The sequence below is a fragment of the Beta vulgaris genome, chromosome 5 (assembly GCF_026745355.1).
Source record: "Beta vulgaris subsp. vulgaris cultivar EL10 chromosome 5, EL10.2, whole genome shotgun sequence".
In the NCBI taxonomy this organism is placed as follows: domain Eukaryota; kingdom Viridiplantae; phylum Streptophyta; class Magnoliopsida; order Caryophyllales; family Amaranthaceae; genus Beta; species Beta vulgaris.
The window spans coordinates 26,452,634-26,464,437 of NC_079206.1; the positions used below are offsets into that span (position 1 = coordinate 26,452,634).

General features: G+C 33.5%; 1 non-coding gene across 1 annotated transcript; it reads left to right on the forward strand.

Annotated features, from left to right (window-relative positions):
- The first annotated feature begins 87 nt into the window (after positions 1-87).
- LOC125498050 (small nucleolar RNA R71) lies at positions 88-194 on the forward strand. The gene has a single exon (XR_007274817.1). It is a non-coding gene; the product is annotated as a small nucleolar RNA R71 (small nucleolar RNA).
- Positions 195-11,804: the final 11,610 nt, after the last annotated feature.

An 11,804-nucleotide genomic window follows, 5' to 3' on the forward strand; every position in this document is an offset into this window, starting at 1 on the left:
GAGTTGACCCCCCGCTCCGGAGTCAAGACTAGCTCTAGTCATGGGAAGCAACCCATCATAGAAGCTTTGGATCAACATCCATTGACTATACCCATAGTGCAGACAAGACCTTCGGAGGTCTTTGAACCTATCCCATGCCTCATTCAAACTCTCATCCTCATCTTGTATGAAATTAGAGATCTTCCTCCTAGCCTCGGAAGTCTTCTCTTGGGAGTAGAACTCATCAACAAAAGCCCGCCGTTACTTGTGCCCAAGTAGTCAAGGAATCGGGGGGTAGAGACTGTAACCACTTCTTGGCCTTCCCCGTGAGAGAGAAGTGAAAAAATTAAGCCTCACGAACTCTTGAGTAACATTATTTTGCTTGACCGTGGCACAAAGCTCAAGAAAGTTCCCAAATGGTCAAGTGGACACTCATGAGTAAATCCTCCATAAGGCTCTTGCTTGATCATTCTAATCACGTGTGGAGAGAACTCAAAGTTAGCGGTTGTTGCCGGCCTCCGTATCCCACTTTTGAGCTCAAATGCTTCGGGGTGACCATAGTCCCTCAAAACTCTTGGAACGGGTGGATCCTCCGCCATGATACTAGAAGTAGAAGAACGATATTGATCTTCCTCAAATACCTCCCTCGGTTGCTCCTCACTAGTAGCTAGCACCCTTGGATCTCAAAAAATCCTCCTCAACTCCCGTAAAGTGCCCTCAAGATTGTGGTCGATTGGAAGCAATTGATCTCCTCGTAACCTTCTTGACATGCAAATAGAAAAGCTAAAGGGAAAGATTAGCAACACAAGGGTTTACCACCAAGTAGCAAGCAACCAATCGGTAACCAAAGAAAAATAAAAATAGAAAAGGGGAGGGGGGATAGAGTTGACTTAGTGATAAGTGTGTAAAATAATATATTTATCTCCCCTTATTTTATTAATATAAGTATGTTTATATTATTACTTTAATATATTTTATATATTTTTAATACTATTAGATATAATGTGCTAGGGTTTTATTTATTACTAATATTACTTAATTATAATATTTTTATTTCATGATGAATTTTAGTCCAAGAAGTGGAACAAAGAATTCAAGCCTAATTCACTTTGTGAAAATCAACCAAGAGTTCCACGGCAAAAAAAGAAGAAAAAGAATAGAAAAAAAAGAAAGAAAATTAGAAGAATCACGTAAGTTTGAGAAGAAGGAAAGAAAAAAATAAAAAAACCAAAACAGAAAGAAAAGGAGAAGAAGATAACCGAGGAAACCATCCTCTTTGATGCCATCTTCTTCCCTCATCATCCTCCCTCTTCAAAGCACCTCACCTCATCCACATCATCCCCACCATCCCCACCAATGGCAAAGCTTTCAACTTGCACAACTCGGCACCAATCACGACCCAGCGCCGCAAAATCAGAGGAAAGAGGCGGTTTTAGGGCCGAAAATTTGTTGCCCACTTCTCTTCTACAATTGGTTCGAAATTCTTCATTGGGGGCGGCAAATTGGGTATAAATACCCCATTGAGGGTCACGAAAAGATTATGCAAGAATTTCCACAGAACATTGAGTGAAAAATCAGAGAAATTACGTGAAGTTTCGAAGCTAATTGGGGTGCTCGAGTTCGACGAAGAAGACAACATTGGGTTGGAGTCCTAGCACACATTTGGGGAGGGTGAGATTCAAGCTTGGATGTAGGTGCGAAATCCGAAATCCGAAGGCGAATCTCCGCGCAAATTCATAAGTTCTTCTCTCTTTCTATTGTACTTTTAATTTAGTTTCGAAATTTTCCGATTATACATTTGAATTTCATAGTAACTTCTGATTGTATTATTTGAATTGAGTTGGATTGTGTTATTGAAATTAGTAGTTTGTTTAGAAAAATGAATTGGAATATTGAATTGAGTTTGGTTATGTTGTTAAATGGTGATATTGAATTTAAAAGTTTGTTTTCAAGTTTGGATTGTAGTGTTGAATTTGTTAGTTTGTTTCGAAAAGTGGATTATGTTTGGATTAAGATGTTGAATTACAAGTTGAATTTAAGATTGTTTATTGTTGGATACTCAAGTTATATTTGATTATAATGTTCATATTTCAATTTTATGCTTAATTTGCTATCTTATCAGGTATAAATTGAGATTGTTGCTAGTGATACGATTTAGCCTAGTCTAAATTGCATGACAACAAGTGGTAACTAGTTCAATTTAGGCCTGCAAAGATGGTTGTAAGTTCAAACTAGAATATAACTTGGACTAGTTATTTAAACATAAAGATATGTCATGTTTAGATTAACTAGGGATTAATGAGGTACTTCTAGTTCTATAATGCTTCTAGTTTAATCGTCGAAAGTTGCGAAATACTTGTGGTGATTAGATTAGTTTAGAATCGATATTCGGCCTAGTTCAATGTTGATTAAAAGTATGGAAGTATAGGGGAGTTTGGCTACTTGAATTCCTACAATTAATCAATCTAATCAATCTTGAATTTATGAAATTTGAAGTATAATCAAGGTTAAGAAGTTATAAATCTCTGAAAGTGTTATGAGCGTAAGTGGAATTACTTGTCATCACTTGTAAGTATAGGATAGATTTATCTTTAGTAGTTTTTAAATTCATAAAAACGTCTCGTAAACCCCCCAAAAACAATGTGTATATGTATATATTAGTAAATAACATGTATATAATAGTTAAGTACTCTTAATTAGTTGAACTTGGATTTTAGGATTATATAAACCTCTCCGTGGGATCGACCCTTATTTATCGTTGTACTAAACTTAAATAATATTAATGTGGATAAAATAAGGTTTTAATTTGTACGCATAACGACACGTACCACTTAGACTCAAAAATCACAATTCAATGCAATGTAATCCGTTGCTTCCCCGGCAAAGGCGCCAAATTTTGACACGGTCGTTGCACGTGCCAAATTAAATACCCAACTTAGCTTAATATAGGGTAAGAAAGGGTCGAATCCACGAGGAAGCAAGGATTAATCAAGGGTTGAATGCGATTTAGCGAGCTAAGACTATTTTGGGGGTTTTTGAGATTAGTGAACAACTAAGAAATTAGGAACTAAGAAACTAACAAATAGACTAAATGATTCGAATTAAACTATATTAAGAGGACACTAGGGATAGGGGATTCACGAGCTAACAGATAATTAACCAAATTGTCAAGCCAAGGGGATTCATTAGGGTCCATTAGGGGACTAAGTCACTCAAATGATTCCTAATTACTCTCTCTCGAGCTAATTAGGAGGACTTAATCGACCGATTTTACCTATTCTCATGGTAAAATCAATTAATCAAGCATTTCCACAACTCATAGTGATCCATATAAGGTCCTAGGGAGTCAATCACATATTCTCATGGTGAAGCCAACCTAAAATCTAGCTAAAGGTCTATCTAAGGTTTCATTTCTCAATCCTTCACGTTAGATTTTCACAACAAGTTCAAATGATGATCAATCAAATAAACAAGGCAATCAAATTAGCTAGACAGCACAATCTCACCCAAATCACACCCCCAAACTTGACTTTCAAGGCCAACACACGATTAGCAAGGTCATCCCCTTCCCCTAGCTACTAATCTACTCACTAGCCATGGAAAGGAATAAATAAAAAGCTTGAAGCAACAATGGTGAAAATCATATCTAATAAGCTAATAATCAACTAATTATTACTAATCAATACTAAAACAAGGTAAAATAAATTTAAAAGTAAATAAAGAGAAGAGATAGAAGAAATACTCAAAGATGGATGCAAATCAAATGCAAAACTCCATTGAAATAACTTCAATAATCCACATTCAAAAGCTTAGATCTAGTTTCTCTCTCTAAGTTATACTTCTCTCTCTAAAAACTCTCTCTAATTAGAACTAATTAATGCAAAAATTAAAAGCTTAGTATTAGGATTATTACAAAATTGGTTTTAGACCCCGTAGAAATAAGGGCAAAATTGTAAAAGACAAAACAAAAATCAGGAAAATTGGACGACGGAGCGCCCGCTCCTTGCAACATGGAGCGCCCGCTCCCGGAACGCTCCCGGGCCGCTCCAAGTTTCTGCCATTTTGCCTTTGTTTCTTTACATATGGAGCGGTCGCTCCTCTTCCTCAGGAGCGCCCGCTCCCCTGTTTGGAGCCTCTTCCTTGCTTATCTTAGCTTCAAAACACTCCACGAAAATATTAGATGGGGGAGGGGGGAATGCACATGCAAAAGAAATGACCTATATGCAACCTAACAATATGCAAACGAACTAAAACTAAATGCTAAGTATGAGGATATGAGAAATGATGAAAAATGAGAAGAAAAAGAAACTATATGGCCTAAAATGAATCTAAATGACCTAAACTAATTGCAAATAAGTGAACCTAAAGTCCACTTATCAACCACCACCGTCTGTCACCTTGCGAGCCATCATAATCAACGCACCCAGTCTGCCGCCTTGAGTCTCTGATTATCATAGCGCCCAACCTTATCTCTCTTTCCCCATGTTCTCTTCTCCGCTTAGTTTATTTTGCTGCTGGACTGGTTCGTCCCCTACTTGCTGCTCCACCGACGAAAACCACCGACCTTCTGTCGTTGCGCACTGCTGCCTCTAATCCCATCGATTCTCCTTTGTAGCCGGAGCTTTGCTCACCCTACCTTGTTATGCGTTTCTCCCCTGCTCAAGTAGTAGAGATACAACATTTCTCCTTTTACGATTCTTTTTATGTTTCGTACTTTAGCCTAAATATCTAATATTAGTTTTGGGCCTTAGGGAATTCTATTAAAATAAAACCTAGGTGTTGGGATAAAAGTTAGAAAGTGATTTGTTAATATACTTTATGTTGGGTTAATAGCATAATTTATGTTGCTAATGACTAAATTATGGACTATTAATATAAACTAAATTATGTCATTTGTAAATATTATGCTAATACGAATTTTTAAGTTAAATAACATAGACTCTATTAATCTTAAAAACTTAAAATGATTCATGGATTAATTAATTAAAGGTAACTAATGACCTTAATTAATGATATGATTTGAGTATAGACTATAACCATAAAAATTATTACTTCACTAATACTCAATACTCTCTTATATTTAATTAACTTGCTTTATTAGTATAACATGACTAAATAATATTATGGTAATGTTAACGGCTCTATTTTAACAATAGACTTACTTAATTAATAGTAAATGATTATTTATAATTAACTATGGACTCATATAATATTCTATCAACATAATAATGTACTTTTGTAACCAAGTGAAATGGCTATCTAATGATATAAATTATAATTATAATTGGTTACTAATCCTAAAATGAAAATAATGGAGTTACTTCATTATTAGCTGATTAAAAAGCCGACTTAATAAAATTAAAGACAACTTAGATAATAATGACTATTACTGAACTCTTTTATCGCAATCTGACAAACCCTACGACTAAAATAAGCTCTAACTAATATTTAGATATAAAGGTTAAATAATGGAATATATTTTAATATTAATATTCTTGACTAGTTTAAAATGGATAAAGGATATTACAAGTTTCTCCCGCCTATCAAAGTTGTTAAGAAGGATTCTAGGTAACATCTAAAGCTAACACCCGCATTCCCTTTTGAATTATGTTTTATGATCATGTTAATACTATGCTTTTATATATGGATTGCGGAAAATAAAATATTGTATGATGATATGATATAATGTTATTAAACTACAATGTTATGAAGTACGATGTTATTATATGGATGAAAGGAAAGGAATATAATTATTCATGATGATTATTATATGTTTAAAAAGAAAGAAAACATGATAAATTCAAGTGAAAGACGGTTCTTGATAGTATTATGTGGGCACCACAAGTGTCACCTTCATTGTGACCGTCCTTCTGGTTGATTGGGCACCGCAAGTGTCACCTTTGTTGTGACCGCCTTAATGTGGGCACCTCAAGTGTCACCTATGTTGTGACTGCCCTTCTGTCAATGATGTGGGCACCGAAAATATCACCTATGTTGTGGCCTCCTTTCTTTATGTTCTAGGGAGACGTCCCTTTCTATTATACTTGTCAAGTTACCAGTATGAATTAAGTAAAATGGAAAGACAATGATAAAGCTTATGATATGGTTATGAAAGTTTTCTGACAATGATCATGTTAATGAAGGATGATAACGATCTATATACGACTATCTGTATGATTTGAATTATATGTTTATGAAATGGTTTGCTCTATTTTCCCCTCCCTGATTGCAACTAAAATAAATTGAAATGCTTTTCCGATGTTAGGATAGCATGTTATTGAGACTCGTCACTTGTGAGGGTGCGACGCACATCGCTCGTACAAATTTGGTTTTTGCGTCGTTTCCATTGTAGTGCGACGCACTTGGCGGGACACAAATCGTCCTTTTTCTACTAGTGTTTGTTTTAGGTATGCTCATGAAGATGGGAAAGTGTAGCTGTAACAGCCCATCTCGTTTAGTTGCTTAACCCATTCATGATTTCGCTCATAAACCCTTAGTTGAACATGAGTTAAACATCTAACCAGAGTGGTGTTACTGAAACTACCTCCAAATACCAAGGGGGTAGCTTAATGATATCATAATTAACTTACTTGATAATTAGCAAAAGAAAATAACTACCAACTATTACATCCTAATCTGAGAGATAACTAAATCCAATTTAAGAAATTTACATAACCCAAATAATAGCAAACTATTTATAAAAACAAAATAACTCAAAAGTCAGCTTCCATGCTTCATTTTTAACTACTTGAATCACATGCATACCCAAGTAAGAAATCCTTCCCACCTTTTCTTTCTATTCTTGCAAATTAGGGGACCCTGTCCCCCAACCATAGCAAAACATTCCGCAATATACTCAATCAGCAAGGCTGGTACACAAGCTCCACTTATCACAAAAGAAATAGAAAAATAAAACGTGTCTTTCCATAAAAGTGATAAATTTTCTTCCTTATTACCATTACTAAAGTTCTTACCAAACAGTTTCAAATCTTATTCAAATTGACTTGCACAAATATACAAATGGTTGGGAATAGATATAAATAGATATACGATCTACTTAGACCCACATAATTTTGATTAGGGAAAGAGAACCTGGTTAGAGAGATATTATTGTGTCTAACTGATGAGGGACGTCTCCCTTCTCTTATCATTTCTGCTTGCAAGACTTTCAGGACATGTCCCAATACTTATTCATATTCCTTAGCATATTCCTTATCATTCACATAAACAAACATCACTGCTAAGCAGCTTCTTTCCCCAATCGGTTCATATATACAAAATAGAAATCATCGTTCTTATACAGTTAATATACGAAACAAAACTTATTTAGAGAATTGATGGAAATCATTCTTTAACAAAGATTCTTTTAGAACTAATCTCATCATTTGAAGTCCCCACTAAGAGAATAAAAGAATCTTTATTACAACAATTTATTTGATTTCAGGCTTTAAGGAAACGTTATATACTAGAGAGGGAAAATAAAAATAGTTCTTTCTTCGAAAACATTATGGATACCTAATTGTAAACTATTGATTTTTTAAAGAAAATGATTAATAAGTGAAGTTGAGTATTATTCATCAAAAGTTCCTTTCTTTAAAGTAAAATAAACTATACAAAGTTTTCTGTGAAATTATGAAATTCGAAAGTATAGTTTAAGATTGTTATTCAAAACTATTCCTTGAGAAGCACCTATTATTAGTAGGGTCTTATGTATCTAAATATTACTTTGATAGTATTATTACATTATTAAATAGACCTTGAAATCGAAACAATCCATTTTTGTTTCTTTTCCGATAAACTATAATTTAATCGTTAAAAGTGCTTAATCATCACGATTCAATAATTTTAACTTCCATATTATTATATTAAACTACTGTCCCTTTATGTTAAATTACTCAAAAATTCTTCTTAATAAAGTTCTTAACATTTTAGTCAAAATTTAATCTCAACAATCTAGTAGCGATAGTCACAATTTGGTACTTAACTCAATTTTAGTTCTTAGGTATTTGTATCCACTAATTCTTATAATTAACTATAGCATAGCTACTGCCATATTATGTATACTTTAATTAAAAACTTCATACAAAACAACTAGATACATATCCATGAATTATAATGTTCAAAAATCATGTTTTTGTGACAAACTAAGCATAAAACTAGTGGGAAACTTCACATGCACTTGATTAGTCACCAAAAACAATAATTATCCAAATATATATCATCATAAATCCACATGCCACAACAATTTCGTAGCAATAATCACACACAAACAATTTACAGAAATTTTTAACCAAAATTAAGTGTTTTAGTGTAATGCTTGTGTACCTTGCTTGCTAGCTAGCTTTTTCACTCCTAAACCTCCTTGAAATCTTGATTCTCTACTGAACTTCTTAGTACCTATATCCAAAATGATATATCATCAATAATCTCATAAGCATACTCTCAAAAATCAACCATAAGAATCAAATTTTCAACCATACATTACTTACCTCACCTACCTTTTCTTCCCTTGACTTTGATTAATCTCCTTGGACCTTTGGTTAAAATTTTTCTTCCCAATACCTATTATCAACTGAAATAACTAGATATCAACTTGCATGTAAATTTGAGGATTTTTATGCAGCAATTTAGGAGAGGAAGACGAAGAACCAAAACTGGTTCATAAAACCAGAATAGGCGAGTGAGAGGGAGAAGAAAGAACACTCTGGGTCTTTCTGGTTTTGACTCTAAATGGAATGAAATTTTTACCCTAAGTTCCCTGATGTATTTAAGACACCCTTATGTAATTTTTTAAAACTTTGACGGAATTTACAAGGTCCAAATCTCTAATTCCCATAAAGGTGTGTTCAGAAATTTCTGAACAGTCCCCATTTAATGTTTTACCTTTGTTTACCCACTTAAGGCTTGGATATCCACTGAAAATTTAAACATAAACTCCCAGTAAGCCCATATTCATACCCAATTCCTTTTCTCCTCTTGGATCCATCTCTTTTATTTTATTCAAATCATTTCTTACTAACCCGTTATTCGTGAATTCTATAAATAAATTATTTAATACTGCATACTTGTAACTAATAATGTAAAACAAATCTTAATCCTATTACTTGATATTGTACATTTAATAACCTTAAGAACGTTTATTAATTCTAATATTCCACTTATTCAGGAAGGTTATTTCAGTAGCAGTGAGGAAATATTAACTTTATATTATGAAAATATGACAATTATGTATAATATCACTTAACTACAAGGATCCGCAGTTTTACCAATCGTAAGTTACCGACTGCTCTAATATCAGTAGGTAATACTTAAATAACCTACCGTTTCCATAACTGTTAAATATTACCTACCGCCAATACTACTAACTGATAAGTAATATTTATATATAGTTTTTAGGTGCATTTAGGTTGCATTTTAGAGCATTTAGTTTCATATTTAGGTTCATTATTGCATTATATTCTTAAGTTATGATTTTCTACTCCTATTCGGTATGTTTTCTTGTTTTTGATGAATTTCAGGCATTGATAACGTATTTGGAGTATGATTAGCTAAGCTTGAGGATTAAGAGCACTTGGAGGGAAGCTACAATGCATAAGGATCGTCATAGATATTTTATAGTACGAGTTTGAGCAAAAACGAAGCAGAAAATCATTAGAAGAAATGTGAAAAAGAGTCATGTCTACTCTTCTGATCATAACTTTTGGTGTGCTCCTTAAAATCGAGTAATTCCAGAAGATTTGGAAACTAGACTTGAAGATCTTTCCAACGATAGGTGGCACGCCCCGAGGAGACTTCTAGTCAAGGAGTTATGCTTTCCGGAAGATTGCACTGTTCCTGCTGGAATCTACCACGCGTAAGCGCGGATCACTAATCCGCCTATTAATGATTTATTTAAGACTTTCCTTATCTTGTAAAGTACTTTCCTAGTCATATTAGGTTAAAGAATATTATTTAGATTAGTTTTCATTCTTTTTCTCTCTCCTCCCCTTTCACGTTATTTTTCATCTTCTTAGGTTTTAGTTTTTTCTCTCTTTTTCTCTCTAGTTTTTGGTTGTAAACCCTAGTTTTTATTCTTCTTCATTAATTCATGATTTCTTTTAGTTTCTTTCATTTATTTCTTTGATTATGTTTTCTTTTATAGTTTTAGATTTCATCTTTTATTTCATGATAGAGTAGTTTTTATTTCTAGGGTTTTGGGAATCCATGTTTATATGCTATGAATATTGATTGATATTTATTTGTGATTTGATTAATTATTGATTTCTCTAATTGATTAGTGTTTTATTGTTAATCTTGCAATCTGATCAATTGTCTGATTAAATATTGCTAATATCGAGTGATAGATCGAGAGATAGTACTCTTTAGAGGCTTACCTACAATTAGCAAATCTGATTATGTTGAGCGACCGTACTAGCCTATGTTGATTTGAGAGCGTTAGTGCCTGACCAAGGATTAACCTGTGCTCTAGATATATGATTAATTGAACTGTGATAATATTTTGATAGTTTATAAGTATAAACATGGTGAACCATTGCCCTAGATCTTTTTAGTTTGATTTTCGTAGTTTGATTAGTTTAGAACTTTAATTCAATTATTCCTGGTCTTGTTTAGTTTCTCTATACCTTATGAACAAGATTAAAACGACCATCTCTCTGTGGATTCGACCCTACTTACCCTACTACATTGTTAGAAGGTTTTGTAGGAATTATTTTTGACGGGTGTACGACAGCCTATCAAATTTTGGCGCCATTGCCGGGGAAGACGGTATAGTTTTATTTAGTTTTTATTGTTGGTGATACTAAACTGTATATATATTTTTTTTCTTCCTTTTGTGAATAATTTTTTTGCCCTCTCTGTTTTAGTGTGTTGTTATGGAGTAGTATAATTATAGTTCAGATGGGGATGTTTTTTCTAATTATCAAGGACAGTATGATTATTCTGGGTATTATAATGTGAATGATTATGTTTATGATGCATCATATGATTGTCAAAATTTGCAAAATCTGTGCATGAATTCTTATTTTTGACGGGTGTACGACAGCCTATCTCTAACCGACCGCTTAGCAGTAGGTAATCCGCCCCCTTTTAGAAGCTGACTACTCCACCCATTATATAAACTCCAAAACCCTAGTTTGGTCTTTTATTTTGCAATTCTCCGTCTCACTCCCACTCGTTTCCACTTTTCTCTCTGCACTTTTCTCAACTTCTTTTTTTTTACTTATCTAATCTCCTCACGATCTCCTCTTCCTATCTGCACTTATCTGTTTCTGTCCTTTTCTTTTCCCCCTTTATTCCTTGGCATTTTTGTTCTTCTTAATTTCTACAACCATTTAGATTCAAACTTTTGTAGCAATCAATTAAATCGAATTGTTGGGGTAAAATCATGAGCAAATATGAAGACATAAGGTAAAATCATGAGCAAGTATGAAGACATAAGGCAATCAATCCTAGAGAATCATTTAAAGGGGGCCTAAGTATGTCAAGGAAAGGGGAGTAATATGGTATTTATACCCTGTATGACACTCATTCTGTCAAATGGAATAAAATTTTCCTTGAATTGTTTTTTGCAATGACTATAAATAAAAGTCAAAGATATCTCTATCACATATGGGTTTGTATCTCCCAAGTTCGATTTTCAGCCATATAGCCAATTTCATGTGGTCATTTCTAAAGTCACGGGTAGAAAGTGTATAATAATACTGCTTTGTGAGAAAGAACATAATATGTCTAATATTACAGCTAATTACATATATAAATAAGTCTTCTACAACCTAAGAGTGTCATGTATTTGGAAAAACAACTTCATAATTAAAATAAAGGAGCAT